The sequence below is a fragment of the Talpa occidentalis genome, unplaced genomic scaffold (assembly GCF_014898055.3).
Source record: "Talpa occidentalis isolate TD23 unplaced genomic scaffold, MPIMG_talOcc4v2.1 talOcc4.9, whole genome shotgun sequence".
NCBI classification, from domain to species: Eukaryota; Metazoa; Chordata; class Mammalia; order Eulipotyphla; family Talpidae; genus Talpa; species Talpa occidentalis.
Window position 1 is genome coordinate 61,013,495 of NW_023605305.1, and position 9,940 is coordinate 61,023,434.

The window sequence follows — 9,940 nt, forward strand, 5'->3', positions numbered from 1 at the left end:
ACTCTGTCTCTGGTGAGTCTTCTCACTCTCCCCTCCTCCTGCCTATACCCCTGCTCTTGTATGCATAAATAAATAAACCTTAAAATAATAATAATAATAAATTAATCTTAAAAAATAAATCTTAATATTCTTTTTAAGATTAAGATGCATACAAGAGCAGGGGTACAGGCCAGAGGTGGGGGAGAGTGAGAGGATTCACCAGAGACAGAGTGGGGAGCAGAACAGGCAGACTGACTGAAATACGCTGCTGAGTGTAACAGCAGGTGAGAAAGGAGAGGTCTGCTGCACCATATGTGTCACTTCCCTGGCCAGGGATCCATCTTGTGCTGCAGTAGCTGTGGATAGCTTCATAGTGCTGACGCTTAACCCCTTGCACCTCCAGTGAGGCCCCAGAAGGCATCATTTGAGCTGAGTTATGAAGAGTACTAATTATTTTGGTGGAGAGGACAAAGGGAGACTTAAGCAGCATGAATAATTCCATTGAACTATTATATAAAGGAACAGATATATTGGGGGAAATTCATGTTTGGTATAATTGGAGCTCAATGTATAAGGTGGAAGAGTGGCAAGGAAAGCATCTGAGAAAGTAGGTAGAAGCCAGGCCATGGAATGTTCTGCATAAGATGCTAATTGAGTCTGGGTTTTACCTTGTAGATTTCTAATCTGCTGAATATAGATTTTGCTTCTTTTTCTGAGCAGAACTAGATTATATACGCATGTCCCCTTTAGGCATTTTGTGACTTTGTCAGGAGTAATCCAAGACAAACTTATGAAATGAAACACGTCATGTGAAAAGATGCCAGAATTCAGAGTCAGTAGTCCAGGGTTTGAGCTTCTGCCCCATCTGCTTTCTAGTTAACTGGTATGGAACAAGGAATTTAATTTCTCTAAGCCTCTGTTTCCTTATCTCTAAAATGGAAGTCATGAAACACGTCTCAGAGTTGTAGTCTAGACTAGTGCATGTATTTTTAGTGTTCTGTCCCATGTTAGATTTTTTTTTTAATAGAGGCATGTTTATTTATTTATTTGTTTGTTTGTTTGTTTATACATGCACTGGGTACAGTCAGAAGCGCGAAGCGCGGGAGGGTGAGAGAATTCACCAGAGCCAGAGCGGGGAGCAGAGCAGGCAGAAGGACCGAAGTACACTGCTGAGGGGAGCAGCGGGCGGCAAGAGAGGTCTGCGCGCCATGTGGGACCCTCCTCTGGTGGCCAGGGAGCAGCCGGGGATGGAACCGGCGCCGCAGAGGCCGCGGGCAGCTTCGCAACCCAGGGCTCAACTGCTGCGCCACCGGGGAGGCCCCCATGTTAGATTTTTGATCATATTCTTACATAGGCAGTGTCTAAAATGAATTACAATTGTCTTTACAGGTAGATACTATTTTTCTTATTCAAAATAGTGAAACTTAGATTCAAAGAGGTGGAGTCTGCTCAACTTCTTCATTCATAAAGTAATACCTAGAGGAGCTGATATTCAAAATCATATCTGGTAGACTTTAAATCCAGTGCTCTAATCTAAGCTATTGCCACTTTATAAGGAAGCAACTGAGAATTAAAATATAAGTGTTTTAACTTAAAAATTTGTGCACATACTAGTCGTTACCCTTCTGTGGGTAGTGTCAATATTGGCTACACACCATCTTCTGTTTTTGGAGGGGACTATGTTTCTCAAGCACCTGAATCTTCCTGGGCTTATTTCTTAAAATAGACAAAATGCTTCCATACACCTTGGGGCTCACAGAGGTTGCCCATAAGGCATCATCAGGGTTCAAGGTCCACCCTGACTACCCATCAAAATTAATCTTTTTGTGGTTACTATTGCTTGAGGGCCTTGCTAAGAACCTAAAAACTCACCTGATTAATCGATTTATCCTAAAGTATAAAAGACATTTTTCAGTTTATGTCCCTACATTGTATATTTTATTTTAAACAGAGGTCTTTAGAAAACCCAGTTCCTTAATCTAGTATGTCTTAAAGTTCTTAGGAATGTTAATGCAAGGAGCTCTTCTATTAAAAAAGAATCCTTGAGAATCACTATGCTACTTAGCATATTAAAGGCTCTGACAAGCCCTGTAGAATATAAAACAGTCAACTTTTTTAACTTAATGATTCTCCTTTGTTTGACTACCAACTCTCTTTTAGTTGGTCACCAGTCAAGATCCCCTAAAATTAGCATAATGCAGAACAGATCTTGGGGATAGAAGTATAAGTACAACAACAACAACTACAAAAACTGTCTGTGGAAATTTAGACATTGTACTGCCTGGAAGGAGAATTTTGTAAGAGTAATATCATTGGCATTATTCTCAGGGGTTTTACGGGACTTGAAGATTTTACAGTCAGTGAAGAAAAAGAAAATGAAAGTATAGATCAAAATTAGGCTTTAGCCAGAGCTTGTGTAAATGAAGTTTCCTACAGCTTAAGCTTCATCACCTTTACCTTCAGTTCACAGAAGACTGGCATTTTTCAAATCAGTGTAAGCCCAGTCTGCCTTGTTTCCATGCAGTCACTGAAAGGATAGTGGGCCAGGAAACAGAAGACTCATGTTCTTGTCCAGAAATGCCTATTTTATTCCCATTTACTAGATTATATGAAATTGATGTCCCCTCATTTCTCATCCTTATGAGTTATGATTTTAAAGTGGGGTAGTAATTGTCCTATTGATGATGAAGAATCATTTTGAAGAGATAATTAATGAGGAAGCATTTTTTAAAAAACATAATCATGAAGATGAATACAAATATAGGTTACAAAAATCTGTATTAATTCTAAGTACTACACTGATGTTAGCAATCATTAATATTATTGTTATAGGACAGGGAGAGGGTCAGCCCAAACCCTGCAAACCTGCCTATTCTACATGGGTTCTGCCATCCGCCGCATCAACACAAAACATAGGAGACTTTAATGGGAAGGAACTTTAATTAAACTAGGAAACAATACAGGTAAGGCAAAGAGTCTGGTTTCTAAATGAAGCACCCAAAGTTACCCATCCCCTCGTGGGTAAAAGTCCATCCATATGGGATCGGCCCAGAACAAGGCCCCAAAGTCTACCACAAGTCTAAAACATCTTCCAGTGGGGACCCACAGAAAAGGGTCACAAACAACTGGACAAGCCCGGAAGGAAAAGAGCAAAATCAACATCAAGATAAAAGCTGCCATGGTCACCTCCCCACGGGTCTCACCCACATCTGTGTCACCCAGTCCACGACCAAAAGACAAGCGCAGTTTCTTCACGTGTCTCTAGGCTCCATGCACCTCCTCCAGGTCTCCTGGCTCCATCCTGCTCCTTCCTTCCTCAGTCTCTTCTGCAGCTTCTTCTCTCCCTGCTCAGCTCCACCCTTCCTTGGGTGGGGCAGGGAAGCTGGAACCTCCCCCTTTCCTGGGGACCACCCTGTTACATTATCATGTCAAACATAAAACAAATCTAGATTTAAGTAAAGAGAGATTGTTACAGGACAGGGAGAGGGGCACCATAGCACCCCAGGCCCTGGCAGAACCTATTTAGAGCAGGCAGGTTTGGGGAGGGTCTGGGATGCCCCTCTCCCTGCCCTGTAACAAGATTATTTTAAGTGATTGCAATAAAGGAAGGGAACTCTTCTGATAGAGAGAATGCTTGACCATAAACAAGCATCTCAAACAGAAAAGGATTCTTTTCTCTCTTTTTTTTCAAAAAGATTTATTTATTTATGCATACAAGAGCTGGGGTACAGCCAGAGGTGCAAGGGGTGAGAGGATTCACCAGAGACAGAGTCGGGGACAGAACAGGCAGATTGACTGAAATACACTGCTGAGGGGAACAGCGGGTGAGGCAGAGGATGTCTGTTGCACTGTGAGGTAGCTCCCTGGCTAGGGATCGAACTTGTACTGCAGTGGCTGCGGATAGCTTCATAGATTGCGTCTTACCCCTTGCGCCACCAGGGAGGCCCAGAAAAGGGTTCTTTTTTAGGAGAGTAAACAAGGACAGGTGTTGGTATGGAGCAAGTATGCAGCATGAGTGGACAATTGCTGGCCCACTCCTTATCCACTGAGGTCAGCTGATGCCCAGGAAGGGCCATTAAGGAGGGGTTGTTCAAAGTTCCAGTGCTCAGTGGGAGGGGGGGCAACATTTAGAGATGCAGGGAGGGAGAAAATCCCTTGCAAATCTGGTCAAGTTGAACAATCTGGATATTTTGTCCAGATTGTTCAGTGGCAAAAAACAGTTCAGCTAATCATGTATGTGACAAAGAATGAGAATTTGGAAGATCTACGTCTGGTCTTGTCACAGATAAACAAGGCTGTCTTCTCTGAATCATATGTGAGTCATATGGGGGAGGGTGGATCTTTGCAATAAGCCATTTGGGGGAACATTAAAGTTGTTGAGGGGATCTCTTGATTGATCTGTTTTCCAGGAGCACAGGGCTTGGGTAAAAATCAACATGGTCAAACATCATCTTATCACTGTTTTTCTTCTGTCCAGTTAATCATTCCAAATACCATATCTTAGACACGTTGGATAATCTTTCATGCCCTTTGTTTTCTCATCAACAAAATGGGAATAATTGTAAGAACTAGTTCACTAGGATGCTGTGAAATTGGAAGGCCCTAATGATTATGCAATTGCCTCATAGCTGTAAATAGTGTGGAACTTTATTCTTTATTATTATTATTATTATTATTATTTTTGACTCCATAGATTCAATAGTCTTTTCATCCTCTGCTTCCTCCTTCAGCTTCTATTTTAGGAAGGATAAATCTCACCTGGTGCAGCAAAGAGGGGAAGGTATAAAACCAAACAAATGTTCAGGTGTAGATTTATTTATTTATGCTGGATTTATTCAATATTCACAATAAAAGCCCAATATTTATATTTAATGTCCCCATACTACAGAGGAGGAAACTGGGATTCAGCAAGGTTTATGTACCTAAACACACAGCTCAAAGGAGTTAGAAGATGATTCAGATCGAGAGGTGTCTGACTTGACTATTTCTCATATGTATGTTCCTATAGCCCACTTTCACCCCAAGAATACGAAAGAGAGATAGAGAAAGACATTTCAGCTACATGTGCAAGTGAATAATTGATTTGACTTGATTCTGGAAGCAATGACTTGTTCTCCTATACGGTTTTTTTTTCTTAAGGCAAAACAAAAAAGATAAAGAGGAGAGCAAGAGAGGGAAAAAAAATACACACCATCAAGCCCATATTGCACATTGGCTGCCAGCAATGTTTCTTTTAAAAATAAAATAAAAATGTTGGGTTGTAGGTTTTTTTTTTCCCTTTTGGAGAGATACAGGAATTGCAAAGAGAGTGCCAGACAGCACTAGCATATGCTTATTTTTCTAACTCAATGTGGGCAGCCTTTCTTAAACATTTTGTATAAATATATTTATTCTCCCACTGAGACCTTGCCTGCCAGGTTCAGGAACAACTGAGTAAGCAGATGAGTTATAAACCGGGGAGAGAAAAGGAGGGATTGCCATGGAAATGCTGATGGCCCCTTTATTCCAGCTGAGTACATTGCCCCAGTATAATCAATTAGTGGCTGATGCGTTGATGATAAATCTATAGCAGTTTTCATATTCAAAGTAAAAGATATTTCACTCTGTCTTTGCTGGAGATGTAGTCAGAAAGCAAGGAAATGTTGACATCCGGTGGGCAAGATTGAAAAAAAACACACACAAAAACCCTTTGGTGCACAACCCACATTTGCAAGCTGTCTGCATTTCTTGTATTGGCCTCAGCTTTGACAAATGTAAAAAAGTCACTAATATTTTGACACTCTCCCTGCCCATGTCTGATACCAGCTGGCTGCGAAGCCACATACTCATTGTTCTGCTGGATTTTAAAGACTGGGTTCCAGCCAAAGGACTGGACTGGATCCATTCATTCATTTTCAAGATTGAAGTTGCAGCTTAACTGTAATGACCATTTCTCAACTCAATCTGGAAACCTCTTCCAAATCCAACAGATGCCTGAGAGGCAAATGTGCATTTGGATTGGAAACCATGCTCTCAGATAAAGAAACAAAAGGTGATTTTTGAATCTGAAAACAATTCCTTATTTGGAGAGCAATTAATATTGTGTATGTTGATTATGTTTTACTGTTATTTGAAAAAAAAAAAAAAAAAACAATGCCCAGGCTTTTAGAATCTTTGTAAAAATGCTTACTTTTCTATTTAAGTGAAAATGAAAATTTAAATTGCAGATAGAGTATGACAATAATCATGGAAAAATATGTCCAGAAAAAAATTGGAAGAAAACACACAAAAATGTCATAAACTGCTAACAGGGGAGATATTTAAGGTTATGGTGATTTTTTTTTTCACTTTTATATAGCTTTCTACTATAGCAAGTGCTACATTTATACTTGGAGGAAAAAAGAAAATAAACTATTTGTTTCTTTGAAAATATGCTCTATTTCTTTTACTGTATTTTCAACTCTGGTGACCATATTGCTCTAGTAATCATAAGCAACTATTGCTAAAGTGTGTTACAGTCACGGAAAATAAAACCACTCTATAATCTACAAAAAATATCTTTGCTTTCTACTTAAAAAAAAAAAAAATGTTCCCCTGCTGTGTATTCCTGCTGCCCCATTTTTCCAGTCATTAAATAATTGGAGACATTAACCCTGATCACTTGCAAATTTTCCATTTCAGTGTATTTTCAGGTAAGCAGATGCTTGGGAAAACTGCCATCTAGGGCCATAGGAGAAAAGAGAAAGATCCTGAAATCATTTGAGGTTATTATTCCTAAGACATGATGAGAATGATGAGATGTCTGTATTATTGAGTGTCACAGTAATCTGTGAGAAAGGACTTGTCTCTTTGAATGTAAATAAAACTTATTGTGCCCCTACTGTGTGCCAGATACTGTGAAAAGGATTTTCATGTACTATTCCTGTAAGCCCCAGGCAACTTTATATACCATCATCATGTCTGCTTGAGTTCAGGAAATTGATATTTAGATGAATTAAAAATTTGAACCTAGACCAGCTTGGTTTCAGTTCATGAATTGTTCACTCTTAAGCAATTGGGTTTCACCATCAGTTGCCTGCACTTAAAAGCTAGTGACCCAAGTCAGGCACCCTTACCTTTCTGAGTTCGCATTTTCCAGTCAATAAAATGGAGATCATAAAGTTGACACAGATCAGTTGCAAGGATTAAAGTAGCTCATGTCATCAGCATTGATTGGAGAAAAATCCTCTGATTCCTGGTATCCCCTTCAATTAAGAACTACTGAAAATGAACACAGAGATAGGATCTTTGGAAACATTTCTCTGTCCTGCCTATACAAATTTGACGATATTTCTCCACAGCCTGTAACCATATTCAACCCTCTGTTTTGTGCAGCGCTGATTAAAAAATGGATTGCCAGCAGTCATCTGTGATTGTCGACCACAGAAGTGGTGCTCTTCTCCTCCTCCACCCAGCCATCCCATGCAGTATTCATGAGTTCTACAATATTCCAAACTTTAATTTCCACAGATTAATTCTCACTAATTATTCACCATATGAACCTTCGCAGGAGAATTCCACTGGATGCTCTTCCATCCTGAGGCAGGAAAAGCAATGTCGAATCGTTTTCTGATTTCAAGTGGAAAACAAACTAATTATGTGGAAATATGATAATAGATTGTGCTGCAGGGACCAGTCCTCTGCAGGCTTCAAAATGTTTGCTTATGATCAGCTCCTCGTGTTATTTCTTCCAGGAGGAACTGCCCTTTCATAATACATCAACATTATTGACTGGCCTGTGATTCCTTACTTGGAGTTAGGATAATTTGCATAATTGTATATTACTTCCGTCTGGTGGAAACAAACAAGATGTTCGGTGCTAATGATCAAGCAGGCAGCAGTGACTGCTGGGAAAAATAGCATTAGTGAAGTCCAAAAAACAGCAAATAGCAGCTTCTCTTTTTGGCATCTTTCACCATCTTCCTCTGACCTAGCTCTCTACTCCACTTGGCCATGGGCATTTGTTATTTTTCTATCTGTCCAAGCTTAGGGGATAGCCTGGGCTAGGCAGATATTCCAAATCTATAAAAATATAAAGCATCCTTACACTGTGAAGTTTCATACTTGTTTGTATTTGTCCGGATCATTTCTTCTGTTTAGAATGTCTTCCTTCCTGTTTTCTGGTACAGGGTCTTATCTTTTAAAATCTAGCCTAAATGTTCTCCTTCGCTGTTCCTCAACTTTTCTACTTGGGACGCTGTAAAAGAAAAAAAAAAATACATGAACACAGTTAGTGCTCAGCAAATTCGTTATTATTCTTTTGATTAGAATAGTTTTTGATATTTACAATTGGCTAGCACTATTAAAGGCACTCTGGATAGTGAACAAAGAAAAAATAATTTTTTTCAATTATTCAATCCTCTTCTGTAGCAATTCATGTCTTTACTTAGCAATTATTCATTCTGCCTTGTAATATACCCGATGGACTGAGTCATAGCTTACTTATTTCTACAACTCTATGACGAGGTAGACAGTAAGTGCTAAATAAATGTCTGTTGCACACACATGAAGTTCCAGGAAAATGAATTATGCAAATGCTTTGCTAAATTACATAAAGCATGAAGATGGGGTATTTTATATGCCAGCCCTAGATGGTCATTTGTACTAGCTGTATGGAGTGCTGAAAAAAGAAGTTGAGACTTCAATATACTATGTGGAAAAAGTTTCTGTGATTGATTAGTCATGCCTGCAAAGGAAATATTTTTGGGGAATAACAGACCATAGATCGTGTTTTGTATTCTTACAAATATGTGTTATAGAGATTTAACCCTGGTCATCTTCAAGAGACGCAATGGATGTGTGTGTTTGTTTGGTGGGTGGACTTCATGAATTTACCAGGTTGCCTATAGTTGAAGCATTCAAAAGGTTATGATCTAATAAGAAGATTGCAATATTGTGCTTCTGAACATTTTAATTTGCTCCCAGTAGAAATAATATAAGATCTGTTATTACTGGGTTAGACATCTTTGATATCATCCCATTTAATGGTCATGATAATGATGAATACTGGCTCATTTTAACCCCATTTTACAAATGTAGAAACTGCAGCTCAGAAAGTTGACCAGGATGTAAAGTTTGTGAACGGTAAATAAAAAATTCAAGTTCAGTTTGTCCTGACCCACCCACTATCCCCCATACAAGCTCACATTGAGTTCTGGTCTAAAGAATGCTGGTTTGCATCTGAGAAAGGAGCCTCTTTCATAGCCAGTGGATAATGAGCAAACATTTTGAGACATTCTAATGACGGTGACCTTTGGAAAGAGAGGAATAGGGACCTTATGTGCAGATGTGTGCACAGGATTGAAAGGGAAAAGTGGCTTCAAATGGATAGTTACAAGTGGAAGAGAATTCCTTTTGCTGAGTAAAGTTTGCATGCCAGCATCACATTACTTGCTGAATGATTCTCTTGAAGACTTTTTAGGATGAGCATTACTTGCTCCATTTTGCAGAGTAAGAAAATGTAGGCTCAGATAAGTGGAGTGAATTCATCAATAGAAGGGGGCTATTGTTTCTTCTATTTGTCCAGTATGGTATCCCTAATTAAATACTGCTTCTTCTGTCTGGCACATGTTAGATGCTAAACAATTAAATACAAGGAAATATATCTTTGCGATGGTTAGTAAGAAGTAAACCAGATTTTAAATCCAAAGTCTATTCAACTCCAAAGCCTGTGCTATTTCTGTCATGCCAGGCTGCCCTTGGGAAGTTTAAAATGTGCTTGAGACTTTAAAACCAGTTCCATTTTTCAAGGATAACTTCTTATACAGCTGCCTCAATGCAGCTGGTCCTTTGGAAAAAAATGTTTATAAGAAGGCTTGGCAGGTTTCTTGGACATTAAATATCTCTTACAAAATAATATTTTGATGGATTACATGTAAATGAATCAGAAACATATGGCTCCCATTTCCTTTAGAATGCACACACGGAATGTTTTTTAGTGTTT